The sequence below is a fragment of the Thunnus maccoyii genome, chromosome 16 (assembly GCF_910596095.1).
Source record: "Thunnus maccoyii chromosome 16, fThuMac1.1, whole genome shotgun sequence".
In the NCBI taxonomy this organism is placed as follows: Eukaryota; Metazoa; Chordata; class Actinopteri; order Scombriformes; family Scombridae; genus Thunnus; species Thunnus maccoyii.
In genome coordinates this window covers 8996224-9016062 of record NC_056548.1, presented here as the reverse complement: position 1 = coordinate 9016062, position 19839 = coordinate 8996224, and the positions used below count along the sequence as shown (strand labels likewise).

The following is a 19839-nucleotide window of genomic DNA, read 5'->3' as shown; positions in this document are numbered from 1 at the left end:
TCTCAGAGGTTTGTCATTAAGGTTTTGATTCGGACTCTGCAGCACATTTTTGGCTCCTATTCTGTAATTATAGTGAGAATGGAAATATTTTTGAGTGCATTGTTGCTCTAATTTCAGGCGACACTCACTTTTTATTTCTTGATGTGTAACATAAAAACCCCTTTTTGTTCTTATATGTTGTTATGCACTTCTGATCTCACAATATTAGAAAACTAAACGCACAGATTTGACTCTTTTCTGATTTTGCGTGTGTCCCTTTAAGGCAGCAGTAGCAGCCAGTTAGGCCACCAGGCTGCCCCCCCCCCTCCCACCCCCTCCCAAAAAAAAAAAAGCCCCTTTTGGACTTTAAAGTGAGACCTTAACCAGCATCAGAAACTATCTTCTATTAGGTATTTTGCAGAGCTGGTTTTGTTCGGGGGAGAAGTGAGAACTTTGGGATTACATTAACATGTCTTTGGCGCGGTGTGTGGTCTTTGTGTGCAGCTTGTAGCTGTTGAGAATGACTTGTTGGAAGCGTGTGTGCTCTCATCGCTCTCTTTTGTAGAAACCCACAGTGCAACTCCCCAAGTCCTCCTGGCTTTATGGTGGGCTGGTCTCCATGAACCCCAAGCAATTAGACCCTAATCTCAAGGTAATCATATTTGAGTTAGTGGCTATAGCTGGTGAATTTTATTCGCCTGTTTAGCTTCATTATTACCTTTGGTCGATATTTAGCATTCAGAACTGCTGTTTTATGTTTCAGTGGAATGTAGATACAAATTCATTTCCATTTTGAGAGGATATCAAACACCGGTGCGTCTTAAAATTGAAGGGTTGACTTAAATCTTTACTGTGGCTTCGACAAGTGGAAACAAAACAAAATATATCGTTTTAAAGAATTTAATTTATTATACAATGTATGAATTTTGGCACTTTGTAATTTTGTAAATGTCAGTTTAAACCATTAGGCTAATCATCATTTCGTCTTGTTTTCTGTGTTAAACTTGTTATTTTTCTTAACGTAAACGACAAATTGTAGGTTTGTTTCCATTGTGCACTTTCACTGCTTTAAGTTTAAAATCTAAAATAGTATCTGTAATGCAGTTAGAGGGGATCAATTTACACATAAAGGAATAACACAATCTTGAAATAGTGCAAGTTTTCAATGATCAAATCAGTTGAAGATGGATATTTTAACTTATCAGACTGGCTGAAACTTAAATAATACATTTGAATAATTGAAAATATGCATAATCAAATCAGAGGCTATTTAAAGCAATGGATGTAACCACGTCAAACGTATTCAACAGATAAACACGCGGACGTGCAAGTGCGATTCATGACTTATATTCCTATTGATTAATATATTGAGGACATTAAACCGACATGTGTGACATTAACATTGCACTGTGGATTATGTGCATCATAGAAGCGTCTATCAACCTCTAATAACCATGAATTCACCTGAAAACTATTAGCAGCGAATTTTAAAGTGACTTCTTACTGTGTGTGTGTGTGTGTGTGTGTGTGTGTGTGTGTGTGTGTGTGTGTGTGTGTGTTTGTGGTTTTATGAAGGGTTTTGTAGTTTCTGTTAAAGATGCAGGAGGCGGACCTGGGTGCTGTCCACGGTGCTGAAGTAGATATATCAATGGAAAATCAGCACCCGGACATGACAGTATTGACTAAAATACATGTATATAATATTTTATTTCATAATCAAGTCAAAATTACAGTCAAACTAAGAAAAAATATAACGTTGTTTAATAGTAACAAGACACTGGGCACAACTATGTGTCAAATGCTGCACTTCATAATAACCTTGTTTAAACATGAGAAAAAATAATCCCCTTTCTTGTTTTAGAACTCAGTCACTCTCGCTCATCTTTCCTAAGTTCCTAAACATTTCATTGCAGCGGGGCCTAAGCATTCATGTGCATTACAAATAGGACAATTACACAGCAACTGCAATCACCCCCTTTGGTAAATGTTATTGTCAGCCAGCAGCAAAAATCTTTAATTTTCCTACGTTTATCCGGTTCTTCAAGCCATTGTGCAAAGAGCGCAAACGAGGGTCATTTGTGAACTGAAATACTTTGCATGCAAAGCGGAGCACAAGATGCTGTAATACTTGACCTTTCGGCATAATTGTTGCAGGCATGAAATGCAGCATTCAGAGCTCGCTGAGTGGAGTCTTTTCTCTCTCCCTCCCTCTGATGAACAAAGCGCATTTTATACATCTTCAGTGTTCATTTGGTTTTCTTTCTTTTGAAGAAAATTTCTCTAGGACTGGCTGCAATTTATCTTCATTTTAATAATACGGCACAAATCACAAGATTTCTCATTTCAGTACTTAACAATGGACTTCGTGCTTTGCCTACCCCAAAAAGCAAGAAAACATGTAAATGGATGTTTATTAATTTTACAAGAAAAGCTTGATGGACAGAAGGATTTCCGTGTCTTGCTCGGGGACACTTCCAGACTGAACTGGACATGGGTCATAATTCACAGTGCTGATAAGAAAATAGTGAAAATTTTCGAGAAACTTTAATTTTATGCACTATATTCATTCATGTGTATTGAAGTGATCTGTCTCCTTATAATTACACATTTATTTGTGACCTGTGTTTTAGAATAACAGAAGGTTACAGGACCCAAAAACTTCCAAACAACACAAAAACTAAGGTTGAAAATAAATACGTAGTTACATAAATGACTAAATGAATGAATAAACATGCAGAATGAACTAAATTCTAAGAGACAAATATATTAATTTTACCTGATTAATGTCTGCTGACAGAAATATTGTTATGAAGTGAGTCCAAGTGATTGACAGTGTGTTGGTTTCTTTTAAAAGCATGAGTCTGAAGATGTTGTCTTTAAAGAAATGTAAAAGCCACTCATTTTGACAAATGCTTGCAGCCACTATTGATCCTTTATGTGGAACAAATGTAGAACAAATCTCGAGAAATTAAACACAATAAGCAAATACCAGGACACTCTAGTCCTTACAAACTGTTTGCCATTAGCAAATATGAACTCTTAAACAGCTGTCTGAAGGTTTCTGAATAACTTGAGTTGTTTAAATGTAGCTGTGATTGTTAAGTGTTGATATTCCATGATGATGTTCTGCATTATGTATAGATTTGTGACATCATTCATTGATTTTTTTACCTATAAGCAAGTAGTAAAGACCTGGAGGTTATTTTTTAACTCCTCCATCTCCTCCCAGTGATGGTTTTAAAGTAAAACCAAAAGTTCTGTTATTGTTTGGAGAAACTTTGAGCTGAGAAACCACTTAGTTGTTGCTCCATATTCCTCTGGAGTTTTACAAAAACAGAATTGATATCATAATTTGGTTAAGATGGTCCAGATAACCAGGTTTTAAGGGGAGTATCATCTGCATAGAAGTGAAAGGAAATATAATACTTACAATGACATGGACAAGTCTCAAAAGCACCTTTACATGATATAAGAAAGAAATACAAGTACTAAGCCAGAACACTGATTACATTGTCCAGGGCATTAATGTTAAATAAAAAAATAACTGATCCCTGTGACACCTCATGTTTATTGAAGTGGATCATTAGCTTCCGCTGACAAAGGCTATTACCTGGAAAACTTAGGAGATTTAATCCAGTATACAGGCCAGTAATAAGTCAACATTAAAACATGGTTTTGAGCTGTAAACTGCCCTTTTGTGTATTGGCGGTCTAATATTTCAGAGCAGAGCTGCTCTGAAGACAGTTGTTTTAGATCCCAGCCAGTTGCTCTATCGCTTTTCAATGGATACACTTGAATGATGAGGGAGAATCCAAATAAAACCATAAATGTCTGTGTTTTTTAAATTTATTAATGACAAACATATTGTTTCCTTGATAGATCAGCAAGCTAACTAAATATAGGACTAGTATTGCTCCTTTAACAGCTTGGCTAATTACATAACCTTGATAATTTAGCTTATTAAGTCTGTAATAAATATTAGAAATTGCGTTATACTTACAATTTTGTCTACTTTTCAGTCTAATGGCATTTAATACTTGGACAAAACAGTTTTGTGTTGGGCAATGTTGAGGATATAATGGGCTGACAACTTCACAGAGGTTCCCACTATATATAAAAAACATCACATATCCACACATCAGTTGTAGGTGATAGCTAAATTAATCTGGGTAAAATATAACATTATCAATAACATTATTCAACTGAAACAGAAATCTGTTACGCATATCAAATTGTGAAGGCTGTACCTCAAATAAAAAAAAACATTCTTCAACTACATGAGGCAGTAAAGTCATATCTGCTCTGTGAGGTCAGGTAATGGCAGTTATACTGTGTATTTAAACCACCTCAATCAGAGATGTTGATAGTTCCTCTTCCTCTAACCTAATGAAGTACTTTCCTCGCTGTGTCCAACTAAGCTAATGCAAGTGCTTCCATTGTCGTCATCATTCAGTATAGTATGAGTTGTTCTTGTTGTAATTCTGCCCTTAAACGACTCAGTTTGAGTTTCAGATTAAAGTAAAGAGTGAATTTAAGATTTCCTTAGGTTAGTGTTTGATTCTGATTTAAAAGAAAAGAATAAGGATAACAGTTAAGATTAGTTTTGAACCAAACTGTTAAACAGTGGGTTTTGTTTGCTTACCAGCATCAGAAGCTTATGAATCATGGGTACAAGTACAAGACAGGACACTTTGTATGTTTAAAGATCTTGTATAAACCGTGTTCTTTCTCATGAAGCTTAATTAAGAGGTGCATTATCTGGATAACTCAGGACCTCGTGAAAACTGGAACATGGAGTGAAAAAAAGAACTTTCATGGGTTTTACGTATGATAAAGAGGTCACATGAGTGCAGACATTCTCTTGCAACTTCAGTATTTCTTAATTTGTGCACATGGTGTCCTTTTTTACTTGAATAAATTATACAAAACAAACTAAAAATCAACTAAATGTTTGGATCTTTGGTTTAGTCCAAATATCACAAATGCAAAAATAAGTTTCTCTGATGTATGATTTTCACCAAGTTGAAAAAACCCCATAAAAAATACATTTTCACAATCATGTTCTGAGACATATTTTGCACAAAAAAAACTATCTTTCACCACATGGTCCATTAGTTTCTTTATCCCACAAAACACAGAGATAGCCAGCAGGTCTGCTTTCATGCGTCTCTATCAGGCTTTTTCCAGAAATGCATCCTACATACCCTGCAGGGCCACCGCCACATGTCACCCATAATGATCCGAACTAGTGCAAACTTTTGTATCCCATCAAAATACAGCCTAATTTATCAGTTTTGGATTCTTTTAAAAGCATTTTTGGACCCCAGACACCAGCAGCATAATCCAAATGTGGGTTTAGATAGGTTGGATTCAGTTTAATGCTAAATTAGTTTTACATATGAGTCCTCCCAATGCTCCACAGGTTGCCACCAAATATAACACCATACATTTGTTTTTATTTGCATATTTCAGTCTTTTGTCTCCAAACTGGAGCATAATTTCAAGATTTTTAACCTTAAATTCTACCAACTTTAAGTTTAGTTGGAATTTAAATGAACATTTGGATTAGGATAGATTATACCAACGTGATTGGCTGGTGTAACCCCAATAAGTGAATAAGTATATAGAAATTCCTCACAAGGATAGAAATTCAAGAATGTGTGTGTGTTTGTGCGTGCGCGTGCGTGTGCGTGCGCCCGTTAAACATGCCAATTAAGCGAGAACCAGACTAAAAGCTGAGTTGTCATGTCTGTGTACAGTACCAGCAGGAGTCCTTTAGAAACCAACGAGCCATCACTAACCCCGTTAACACCAAACCCTCCAGACCGACCCGGGTCCCGCTGCTCGCTCTATAGGCCCGCAGAGATAACTTCTCTTCCCTTTAATGACGCTTTGAATAGTCCGAGGCCATCGCCTTCAAAATGCAAGACCTAAAGTGAATTTAAACTGATGCGTATGCGATAAACACGAAAGCATGTAGAAAATATATAACAGTTTTAGAGTGAACAAAAAGAAATGTTCCACAATATCAAGATAATATTATAACAATAGTGTAATTATACTGTAGGGCAAGGAAATGCTGAAAAGTAAGTAGCCTATAACATTAATAAATAGACCTATATATCGTTTTTTGGTCAACATGCGCGGAATAATAGGCTACAGTAATGGTGCTTTGTGGCTCATGAATGTTTTTGATTTGAGTTATTGTTAAAATAAATACATAAATCCAATAATAAAACTTTAGACACACATTTATGGGTAAACTTTACCCAGTAGAAATATCTTATTTTCACTCAGTGTTACACACAATAAGCTTTATCTGATAACTGTCACAAATTTCTTGTGCATATGACATTCAATAGATACACAAGTTATTAACAATCAAAAACAAACCGTGACATGTAGGCTTGAGTTTAAAAAGAGCAGATTATAACGAGCTTTAGTTTGAGTAAATAACCCAACAATAAAATAATAATAATGATTTAAAAAAGGGTAGAGAAATGGTCCTGAGTGGCTTTCTGGGTAACTTTAGCCCAGTATTGTGTTGCTGTTATATTGACCCAAACTGGATAAAATTTAAATCAATTGATTTTTAGAGTGCGTGAAAACTTAAAGGAACCGTCCTAAATCCAGTTGTCGATCGATTTTTCCTGTTAGTGGGTTACGTCTCTTTGCAGACTAAAAAAAAAAAAATTCCTTGAATGTTGCTACACAATAAGCAATCAAGATCCCAAAGCCTAGACATTTGACAGCTTAATGAGTTCAGGGTGCAATCACTTCTTTAAGAAAAGGCCTAGTCCATTTTAACCCGAGCAAAGCGCGAGCCGAGCTGAGAAAAGGCACGACCGTCCATTTAACTCACAGCAAAGACGCACATAACTGCAGGTTAATACAAACACAGGGTGGAGGTGGATGTAAATAGGTCCTGTAGCCTATATTAGGACCTGTTGAGACTTGCATGTTTTGTTCGGCAACCAAGAGGAGGGGTGATATTTGCCCCCCTAATGAAATATGTCATTAGGAGGAATTCATGTGACACAAAAGGGGCGACAGTCAAAAATTGCCCCACTGCTGTTCAGTAATTACATAGTTTGCCCTGGCAGCGCCTTCAGGCAGGTGGCTGGTCCATCATGCAAATGGCTTGGCTGTGCCGACATAATTAGCCAGTGCGAGCCGCTTAAATTAACAATCAGCTAACATGCAATTCTGTTCACAACGCGGTAGTTCTCTTTTTAGGCCAATTGTCACTGTATGTTATTCCGGTTGCTGAATCGTAAGGATATAGTCTATCCTATGTGATTTGTTACTTGGTCAATTTGGAGACTGAATGAACGGAAATCGACAGAAGGGGCTTATATACATGGAGGCACATTTATGTTAAACACTCGCCGTCCAAAGCATCTCAGGGATGTCAGGCTGACAGGCATGAAGGAGTGTCAGGTGTTGGTGGTAAAAAAAAAAAAAAAAAAAAAAAAAAAGGCAGTTTAGCAGAAAACACCAGTGTAAGTGAGAGTGAATCGGACCCGGAGACCACATGCTGCGTCTCAGCCAGCTCAAAGGTTCTGCTTTTCTAACCTCTCCACTGATCCCCTTGCAGCCGGCGTCCTAAACACTATATTGCCTTACTGCAGGCCAATCACGGCCCACCCACTCTCTCATTATTCTCGCTGCCCTCCGACATGACACGGGAACAAAGTAGACATTAAGCAACATTAAACCCAGGGATGGGAGTAATCAGGAACCCGTTATCTCTTAATGAAGGAAAACACATGCGGAGCGATACACATAGCGGGTAATCAATAGAGACGCCGGACAAAGGGAATCGGAGCGCCAAAAAAAGGGGGGAAATGCAAATCAATTAGAATCGTTGTTTGCTTTGAGACCGTTCAGTCTATTTCCATTAATTACATGTTCATTAAAAGTAATTCGTCTAGGCTACACAGCAACAACAGTTGTCTCCCCCCTTGTCCTATTTTAAGGAGTGATGGACAAGACACTGGCTTTGGTCCAAGTCTCTTTTTAGCATTTAATCTTGCTCAACTGAGACTTTTTTGGATTGAGAGCAGTTTTAAGAGAGCTGGGATGCACTGTTCAACTTCTAAACTGTCCATATTTGGGTTAAAATTGCCTGAAGTCCATTTAAAACAACTTAAAAACTCCATGTTGTCCATCCATATATTCAAAAAGCAATTTATGCAACACTCATTCATTTGTTTTAGACTGCCTAATTGCTTTAAAACAAAAAAAAACGACCTGAACTTTGTTGTTTAACTGAGTTAACATGTTTCACCATCACGATCAGTATGCTATCTTATCTCCTTTTTTACACAATCAGAGTTGCTTTTACCAAAGGCCCACAACCTCTTGTTGGTTGCTATAGCATTTTCAAGCACCATTCTGCTAAATCCCAACCCCCACATAGACCTGCTCTGCACACTTGTAATAAATTATCCTCAAGTGAAACGACTAAAAACGAGCCAGACCAAAGCTGGACAGGGGCACTTTACTGAATCACACCTCATAAACATTTTCATTTTTGTGTGACTTGACCCCCAGAGCTTACATACAGTCAATCCAATGCGTCTGGGTCTTGCAGTGTATATATCCTCTATATAACTTTGCAAACTCTATGGGCCTACTGTTATTGAAGCTCTTATCTGCCTGCTGATGACTGATGTTATGCAATCACATTTTGCAACAGCAGTAGACAAAATCTGTAGGCGGCTGGATGCATCTCATGCAGAGCCTCCTCCTTATGCTACAGCCTGAAGTGCAAACATATGTGTCTGGAACGCCACCGAGAAGAGAGGGCTGATTTGTTGATTAATTAAACATGCTCCCCCAAAAAATGCCCCCTAAAAAGCACACGTTCGCAATGCCGTACCACCAAGTTTAGTGGTGAACAAGTGGAAATTTGAATCAGCCTCTTTATTCTATGAGCCCCATCTTTGCCAAATTGAATGCAGATTGAAAATAATTTTTCAGCTCTTGACTTTAGCTATTCACGGCTGTCTGAATTGGTTTTTGCTACTGTCACGTTGCCTCACGAATGTAAATAGAAGCGTTTAAGTCTCAAGCAAATCCTTTAAATGATTTGATGGATACTGTCTAATGTGTGTAGTGGAATCAAAAATGACAAAGTGTTAAGTTACTGTAAATAAATTGTTAAATGAATTAATCATTAAATCCTTGATTGAGTCTTTGGATAATATAATTGTCAAAATAATAATATAATACACAGTAAAGCCAGTAAATGATTGATAGATCATCTTAACATCAACAGCCCTGCAGACAACCACTGCATGTTTATGATTTTATTAAATATTTTATACTTAAATCACTTAATATATGTACATATCAATGTCTCCCTTTAAGCGCTCACCTCCTCCAGTGGTTTCCCAGTGCAGGACCAGTGCCTGCTGTGTTTTGGCAGGAAATCAATACAGGGAGGAAAAATCTGTTCTAATCATCTGTACATTTACCATCACAATCAACAATCAAAGCTAAGACCTGAATCTTTATTTGTAGGCCTGAACTGAACAATTTTCCCACTGTGAAAGGCAAGCTAAATTAGAACCCTTGGTTCCTGTTAGTAGCTCTTAATGGCTCTGATTTGTGAACTGCTAAATGAGGTTATGTAAATTGATCCTGAATGTAGGCAGAGGCCCCCAGGTGACAGGTGCAGTCAGCTGAAGGTGGGGGGCAGGGATGGTGTCATGAAATGGAGGAGGGGGAGTAATATAGCAAGATGTATTCCCAGGGCCACTGAAAGACAGATTTATACACAGAGGTTCTGTAAAGCTGATCGGCTGTGGACTGAGTGAAAAGTTTAAAATATTAGAAATATGTCACACAATTAGTCTTAAGATCACAACGTTATTAAATACATCGCACTTTGAGGATGTATGAGGATTTAGCTACTGCATCAAATACTGGAAAGCAACCACACACAATCGCAATAAGTACTTGTGCTTTATTTGAGTGCACTGTAAAACATGATACAGGAGTTTAGTGGAATCAACTGATATTTTTTCATTAACATAACTTAAGTATATAATTTCAAGTTAATTCAACTCAAAATTTCACGTTTTTTTGTTTCAGTACCATTTCAGAACTCATATTTATGAGCTCTTCTGACTTGAGCTCTTTTTAAATTGAAATAATGAGTTGAATGAACGTAAGATGAATGCGAGTTCACTCAACTCAATAAATTTTTACTATGTCTACAATAAACCAGCTAAATTTGAGCAAAAATGACATGCGTCTACAGCTGGAGTTTCAGCTCTTTTCTGCAAATACCTCCGTCCACATTAAAACGCTAAAACGGGTAATTCCGAAAGACAGACGAGCAAGTCGGTCACAGAAAACCACCGAAGAAGAAGAACAGTATACTGTTTCCGTTTTCACAGCCGCTTCCTGACATTTTGTTTATTGTGAACAGAATACAACAGTTTCAGCGAGAGAAAGGTGGTAGATAGCTACGTTTAACTCTAAACAAGCTGTCAAAGCAGACAATAAAGAGAACAACACTCACATGAAGCCATCCACCATTGTTATTATTGTTGTTGTGTTTCTTCCACACGAAAATGCCGTTTCACCATTTCCACAAATCTCGGTTTTCGCCGTTCACAATGTCATGTCTGTGTTTTCAGATTTACACACTCTGAAGGTCGTTTCTACAAAACTACGCTTTTGGGGGAGAAAAACTTTCTGTATGTCTTTAATATTTATTAAAATAAGTCACGGCTGTTTCTTTTCATAACTATAAAAACAATGCAAACTATGATGAAGGTTAGTATTGAACTCAGTCCCTACCCCGTCCACTCGTATGATAATAAGGTCACTGAGATCAGCGTTTTACATTATCAACAGCAGCAACTATAGCTGTAAGTTCTTTTGTGTCAAATGAAAAACTGACTGTTAAAATTAAGAAAATATAAATACAAACCAAATTTAATCTAAATTAGATTTGCAGTTTCAAACAACTACCCGAGCAGTTCAGTAAGTTAACATCTAAATCCACCAGACAAAGACAAGGGGTTTACACAGCATGCAATATTTAGTGAAGATAACTTTTGGTGGTGTTAGAAGAACTACTTATATTTGCTGACTTAACCTAAAATTTTAAGGCAGCTCATATTTGTAAGTTGAAACAACAAGTTACATTTTTTCAGTGTATTTCCATTTTATTTATACTTCTACTTCACTACATTGCAGAGGCAAATATACCTTTTACTCAGCTATATTTGAAATATATACTGTCTTTACTAGTTACTTTGAAGATCAGGCTTTTAAATGCAAAACATATAATAATTGTATGATTCAAATTTTATACAAATTATAAAATATGAATCCTAATAATAGGCTGATGGTTTATAGACTGAACCAACAGTCAACAAGTCCTACTAAAATTAGCTCCACTGTGACCAGCTAAAACATTAACCTTTACATTATGTTCATATTCTGACCCCTCATAATTAATCATTATAGCAAATGTCTGAACCACAAATCTATTTTTATTCATAAATATTACATCAGTCATTAATAAAAGGGTGATTAATCCTTAATGAAGCTGTCAGAGAGCAGAGAGAGTGTAATCTTTAGGTTTTACATTATTTGTTTAAGGAGAAAAAACATTCACAATCACACTATATTTATATATACATCATGATTTTTGCATGGTGATTTTTGTATTTCTGAGTAAATATGGGTCAAATTTAACCGGGAAGCCTCTCTAAGTTCAAAAAAAGCTGTGTAAATATAAAAAAAAATTGAAATGTTTCCATTTTTGTTTATTCTGGGTCACTTTAGGAAAAGTCATAAACTTTCAGGCTAAAAGAAAGCTATTAAGGGTTTGTTAGGGTTAAAGTGCTGCTTATACAGTGATGCATCAGTAATAATAATCCAAAAATCCCAAAAAAATGGCTTTTACTTTTAATTGAATGGTTTTAAAGTGTGACATTGCTATTCTACCGAAGTAAAGGATCTGAATACTTCTTCCACCATTGCCAAAACCGTTTCCACATTGCCAAACTTGTATTTACAACCGCATGTACTTAAAATGTTTCAACTAAAGCGATTGCTCAAAAGGGACGACTCACATCCCCAACTACATCACTTCCATTTATCGTTTGTTTGTCACGATCCATAACAAATATCTCAAGTCTTAATCAGTAATCAGTGGACAGTCTCCATAACAAGGGATCTGTAAACATAACTTGCTAGTCACTAGATTGTCTTGTACAATGTACAGTGTATGGTGTAGTGTACAGTGGGTTTACTGTGGCTGGAAACAACACTGATTAGAGCAGTGAGGGTGAACAACATAATAAGTTGTGGGCCATGAAACCAAAAAAAATAGCTCAAAGATGCTTAAATGCTCTGTGGAGTGCAGCAGACCTGCAGAGTGATAATTATCTGTGGGTTTGTGGCAACGAACACCCACTTTTCACATTGAACATAGTCATCTAACCCATTGTTAAATTAAATGGATGCAGTAATCTTTACCAGAATAACACATAAAGAAGTGTAGAGAGGGCTTGGAAAGAATTTCAAAGAAATTTAGACTATAATGTAGGAAGGCAGAAAAGACAATTAAACATTTAAATCAATAATTGGGTGATAATAATAAGTGTGTGTGTGTGTGGGGGGGGGGGGGGGGGGGGGGGAGGGGGGGGTTCTGCTGGGGGAATTTGAACTCATAACCCCAGTATTTCAAAAATCCAGGCTGCAGCCCTGTCTATAGTTACTACTTACTTTGCTGATGAAGATTTTACATTCAAAGTTTATAAAATACTCATGAAACATCAATACTACTGCTTTGTATTTAGTAAGATTATCAAAATATGATGCAACCACCCATTTCATGTAAAACTTGGCTACACATCAACTAGCTACACCATTAAACTGCTGCTTACACCTTAATGCAGGACTTTTACTTGTAATATAGGTTTAAATTGTGGTTCTGCTAGTTTTACTTAAGTAGAGGATTTAAGTTGTTTTCTTAACTGCTGTCTCCAAAGTCAAGAATGAACTTTAAACTTCAGCTTTTAAGCCAACAAGCATGATAAGAGCTCAGACAAACATCCAGAATATAACAAACAAATTAACAGCCACTAAATGTAAACTTATTTCACCACGGGTGCTGACTTGTGTTATCTCACCAGCTTGACAATTTTGCTATGTGATTTTCGCCTTGTCAGATATGAGATCTCTAAACAAAACATGAATTACAGACAGTCAAGGGCATGTAATGGAAACCCATCTGAATATAGGTAAGGCAACAGACCTCTTGAATCACTCTGTATGTGCAGGGGAACCTGTACTAAGCTGATTAAGCGATTGCATGTGGAAGGACTGGAGTGCCAGTGGTCGTACATCTTCCTCTTGCTGATTGGAACCGGGCAGAAACAGCAGTGTGCAGCGGTAAGAGCCAGTTAATAACTTTGTGAGGATCCTTAGTGCTTTGTCCATATCATTAATGCTCTTCACATTCAGAAGTGGCTTAAAGCAATAACCTGCCTGCCTACCCTTGTGGCTAACTTTCAGTGGAGCCTGCATTGCACAGGAGTGTGGTGTTTTCCCCATTGCATTAACTCATTGAGAGTTTGGTGAACCTGGGTTTGCAGGTTTGCATCTGTGTGAGCAGAAAAAGACACAGTGGGTATTTTTTCTGTCTGGCTTTGGACAGTGTTGGGATTTTAGCCACACCAGCTGTGCAGCTGTAGAGGTGGCAGTGTTGATCTGTGCTCTGTTGGTCAGTAGGTCAGTCCACTACTTTGGTCCAGACTGAAATATCTCAACAATTATTGGATGGATTGCAATAAAACTTTGTACAGACATTCATGGTCCCCAGCAGATGAATCCTGAAGACAATGGTGATCCCCCGACATTACTTGCAGTACCACCATGAGGTTGACATTTCTGGTTTTGAGTTAGATGTCTTAACTATTGGATGGATTGCCATGAAATTTAGTGCAGACATTCATGTCCCCCTCGGGATGAATTTTAATATTTTGGTGATGCCTTCGTTTCTCTTTTAGCACCACAGGCAGGTCTAAATTTTAATTTGTCCAATAATCCCAGCTGTACTTTGTGTTCAGTGCTAATTAGCGAATGCTGGAATGCTAACACGCTTCACTAGTGAAACTGATGAAATGTCTTGACAACTACTGGATTGATTGCCATGAAATTTGGTACAGATCCCAAAAGATGAAACTTATTGACTTTTGTGATCCACTGACTTTTTATCTTCACCAACAGCAGGTCAACAGTTTTTACATATCTAGCAAAGTAGTGATAGTATTAAGAATTCCAAAGACAGGGAAGACATGTACTACATGAGCTCCTAGATTTGCATATATTTTTGTCATTTTAAATTGAGAAGAACAAAGTAAAAATTTGTACACATTAGAGACAAGATCAAGGACAACAAGGAAGTCAAACAGGACAAGAGGAAAAACAAGAGAAATCAAGAAAATTCTCCAAAGAAAGTGACGAGAGGTAGCAGGAGTTTGAATTTATTTATTTGATAGGGTCAATGCAATTCAACATAGTTCCAATACAGAGCATGAAACTGATGGGCTGCACAGAGAGTTTATAGCTATTGCAAAATTTCAACTCATTTCAGCTGTCCCTAGTTGGACTTTACATGTACATTGTAATTAAAATATACATCTTTCATTATCATAAAACCACAATACACTAAAGATATGGAAGTACAATAAAATACACATACTAAAATATGTACATTGTTAGCAGGAGCTTGTTACTAGGAGAGAGGAAACAGAAGGAAAATTAACAAACAACAGATATTCAAAAGGGAGTGAGTAGGCCCACATATAACTAATATAAGAAACAACATCCCTAGACTATTGGAAACCTTAAAGTATAGTTGTTTGTTCAAGTGTTACAAATAGACTACCAAGAACAACTCAGATAAGCCATTTGAGCTGACGTCAAACAGTGACATTTGGAACCCCAAAATGGCAGCTGGAATCAGTGGCAGCTAACTGTGGCAATTGGAAAGACTTGTATTCAAAGAAACCTGACCAATGAGCCATTCAAAACAGCAGCCAACCCTCCCATACTGCCCAGAGCAGAGCACGAGTGACATAATCAACATACACTACCCACCAGACATTAAAAATGACACAAGGAGAAGCACATTTAGACAGGAGTTTCTTAAGGGACAGCCAGAAATCCTTTCTGCTGATCTTTTTAAAAGTTGAGAAATTAGTAAACTCATCTTCTACACTGACAGACCTGAAACCAGGCACAGAGCCATTGTCAACCATCACCCTACAATGGAATAAAAGGGCTACAGGGAGTACTGGCAGTTAAAGAGCAGAGACCCAGAGGGCTCTAACAGCATAATGACACCTGTCAGTGTTTATAGAAGTGGTAAAGTCATGGAACATGGTCATCTGAAGCCTTTCCAGGACAGTTTCCAGGCATTTAAATCTCCAGTAGAGAGAGAAAACACCTCTCCAGCCTTATGTCAGTGACACAGACCCTCCAACTGTCTCATGCATCCCAACTAAGGGGGAGCACTATGATGACACAGAGCAGACCCTGACCCCTCCACATCAAACCTCCTTTACAGACCTGAAGGGACACTTCACCCAGTTAGAAGTAGAGCTGGTGCAGCTCAGGGAAATGGTCTTGAATCAGACAGACAAAGACTCAACACAGCTCTTACAACAACAACAAATGGAACAGATGAGAAAAGAGCAAGAAAGCATACAGACAACTCATCAAAAACAATTACTCAAAGACAGAGACAGCTACAAGAAAGACCTGTTCACTCTGACAGAACAAGTGAGAGAGCTACAGCAAGAGAAAGAGAGCTAGAGGAGAGAGCTTGTAACATTGTCAGAGCAGGTAAAAGAGCTAAACCACGAGAGAGAGAGTCGCAGCAGAGAGCTTGATGCTCTAAAATAACTTCTGGAGGAGCTGCAGCTGGAGAGAGAGAGCCTCAAGATTCAACTTTTTGCTCTGACAGAGGAACTCAAGCAGAGGGATAGAGCACTGGATGGTTTGAAGGAAGAGGTGACCTCCGTCCCCTCCCTCAGGAGAGCATCAGCCATACCCATTCTGCAAAAACCAACCCCAGACCCAGGACCTCGCCACCTCCCAGACCTTTCATATTACCACCACCGTCTCCACAGTGAAAGATCCAGCCAGGTAGACCATCCTATTCTGAGGTGGTCAGAGGAGCAGCAGGTCCCACTCACAGTTAATTTGGAGCCATCCAGGACATGCTGAGTACATTATGCTCTCATCTTATGGGCCACAGTCATGGTCAGTGGTAATGAGCAAGAGGTGGTTCTTTATCAAAAAGTCTACAAACTAAACTAAACACTGTATGTTCACACAAGTTAAAAAACTTGAAATTTATGGTCTATGTAATCATCACATTGTAAATTTGTTTTATGGAAATTCACATTGATATATATATATATATATATATATATATATATATATATATATATATATATATATATATATATATATATATATATATATATATATATATATATATATATATATATCCTGATTCTCCTTGACCTGAGTGCTGCATTTCACACTGTGGACCACACTATCCTCTTAGAGCGCCTCCACACCACCATTGGACAGTCAGACTCTGCGCTTAAGTGGCTTCAGTCCTACCTTTCCGGTAGGACTCAGTATGTCTCACTGGGAGGATGCAGGTCTAGATCTCTCCCTGTCACCTGTGGTTTTCCGCAAGGATCAGTTCTTGGCCCCATCCTGTTTACCCTCTACATGCTCACCTTTGGATGTGTCATCAGCAGAGATATCTGTTGCTATGCTGATGATACCCAGCTGTACATCAAAACTGCCCCAAGCCCTTCTGCAGCCATGTCATGCCTCCCCACCTGTCTTAAGGAGATAAAGGCCTGGATGAGCACAAATTTCTTCCAGTTAAACAGCAGCAAAACTAAACTCTCCTTATTGACACTCCACACTAGATTCAGTCATCCCCCATACCTCATTTCACCTTTGACGGCCAGGACATCCCCCTTTCTTCCTCAGTCACTAATCTTGGTGTTAGGTTTGACCATCAGCTGACTTTTGATGACCATATCTACGCAAACCTCTTTCTATCATCTAAAAAACATCTCTACATCTCCTCTCTAACCCTGTCAGATGCAGAGAAACTTGTCCATGCCTGTATCTCCTGAAGACTGGACTAGAGCAATGCACTCTTCACAGGGATCCCTGGCACGAGCATCCAGAAGATCCAGTACATTCAGAGCAGCGCAGCCAGGATCCTGATCAGAGTGCAAAACACGAACACATAACACCAATTCTGTTTTCATTGCACTGGCTCCCTCTCTCCTTCAGGATTTACTACAAAGTCCTGCTACTCACACACAAATTCATCAACAGACATGCGCCTCTCTACCCACAGGAACTGATCATACCACAAACATCCACCTGCACCCTCAGATCAGCCAGCAGCTTGTTCCTCTGAGCCCCCAGTAGTAAGCTCCACATCATGGGGGATTGAGCCTTCTGCCCTGCTGGACCACACCTGTGGAACAGGCTTCCTAACCATCTGAGAGCAGCACAGACCCTAGTCTTTTTAAACCAAGGCCTAAAAACCTTTCTATTTACAAAGGCTTTTTCATCTTAACTCTTATCACTATTTTCTTTATGTTGTGTGTTCTATGTTATTAATACTGTAGCACTTTGAGTTTCACTATGAATGAAAAGTGCGGTACAAATTAAATGTATTATTTATTATTTATTGTTCTAGTTAAAAGCAACATTTCATGATCAGCTGCTGTGGGGAGCTCAGTCCAGAGCTCAGGGGGAAGGAATATATTTAATTGTCCCCTTCTCAGTAAAATGAGACAAAACCTTCCCACCGCAATCCACTTGCCTCTCTACATTGTGCTCCCTCTTTCTCCTGACCCTCCCGTCTGGCCTTTATTCTGTCTCATGCTCTGTCAACATCATCTGCTGCCACGGAGCAGACAGACTCAAAAGCGAACCCTTTTACTTTCCTGCAGGTGGCTGATGTGACTGAGGCAAGAGGCAGCAACAATCCCTCTTCACTCGCTTCCCACCACCACCACCACTACCACCTTGTTTCCTGTATAACACAAACTCACTCTCCCTGCCAGGACCACATTCTTGTGAACCAAAGTTGAAAAAAATTGAGCTAACTTGAATGGGAAACCACAAAGGTATTGCAGTAACACTTTATTTTAGCCCCTCATATTTAGCATTTGTTTGTTTTATATAAAGAATCAATAAATGGTTTGTAACCCACTTTAACACAAACATGATGTTCTGAGCAACCAAATTTGAGATTTGCAGGTTTTGAATGTTAATTATTTTTTTTAAAAGACTAAATCTACTTAAATGTATCTCAAAACTTTGCAAGCAGATATAATAATTATATACGTCCAATCTCACAAACTGTAGGATTATACATAGTGTTTTGCCTTTTGTTTGTGTTTTGAATGTGTTTTCTATACAAACAACGGTTTAAAAAGGAGATCCCGTAACACTTTTCTTTAACCCCATATTTAGCATTTATAAACAGTATATAAAGACTTAGTAAATTGTTTATAACACACTATAAATGCCTTTGTAATCAGATATAGAGACATTTTAATTGTTTATTCATCTTACTCCTCCTGTGAAACTTCTATAATTGGTGTATAAACAGTTAATGAATGATTGAAAACAATATTTGTAATATTATTTAAAGGAAATATTTAGTATTTATGTATTATGCTTACTAATTAAGTATTTACTTATTTGTACATACCTCTATAGAGTTCATGACAACTGAGCAAACTCCATCTCCTGATGAAGGCCATGAGATGTGGCTGAAGAGCTTTGGAGAAATCTAGTAGCCTAAGTGGATCTTGAGATCAAAGGGTTTTCTTTGTCAAATTTTGTTTTCAAGGTCAAGAAGCTCAACACGTCTTTATGAACATATTTATAAACATTTTAAAGCCATCTGTGAATGATTTGTACGTATAGTTAACAAATGCTTTATTACACATGATACATATTTGTTTGTGTGTATATAATTAAATATGATTACACTGTATTATGGATAATTTATCCAGCATTTATACAGCAGTTAGAGATGCAACTACATTTATAGCCTGTTATGTTACTATGCTATGTTTATACTGTATTATCAATCACTTATTTATACACCAGTTATGGGTGTACCATAGCACAAGTTATAATTGTTGACAAGTACATTAATAAACAATTTAAAATGTCCTTATAACCACTTACAATGACATTTATAGTGTATTATAAACAATTTAATATGTGTTTATACACTGCTTATGAATATTAATAAGTTAATGTAAAGTGTTAGTGGTATCTCTGTTTTAAACATTTCTTTTGCATAGAAAAACACATTTAAGACACATTTTGTATACTGTCAAAAACATTGTAAATGCATTTATTTGTAGTTTTTCCTTCACAGATTTGCATTTATAAACTTATAACACTGAGAAACTTATTTACTAGGTTTTTTTTACGTATAGAATTATCATATCTGCTTGCAAAGTTTTGAAGTGCATTTAATATATTTAATGCCATGATTTTCTTTCAGTTACATTGATAGAATGTGAATGTCTGCAAAACTGACATTTGGTTTAAAAAAGTATAAACCAAATGTAAAATATTTAAAATATAAAAGTTCATAGTTTGGCAAATCAAAGCACCCTTAATCACAATTCCAGACAGTTAAAAAAAAATTCACAGCTCTTTGGCCAGGCAAATTAAATGAGCAGTTTTCAAATTTCTGAGCTTCTTGCTGTGTGGGAACATTCAGCAATGGCTCAGCATGTCAAACCA

General features: G+C 37.5%; 1 protein-coding gene across 1 annotated transcript in view; it reads left to right on the top strand.

Annotated features, from left to right (window-relative positions):
- The window catches only part of nkx2.1 (NK2 homeobox 1), a 38442-nt gene extending 25041 nt beyond the window's left edge, over positions 1-13401 (top strand). The window contains exon 6 of the transcript XR_006091737.1: positions 13293-13401. The gene's annotated coding sequence lies outside the window, so the exon portion shown is untranslated. The remainder of the gene's footprint in view (positions 1-13292) is intronic.
- Positions 13402-19839: the final 6438 nt, after the last annotated feature.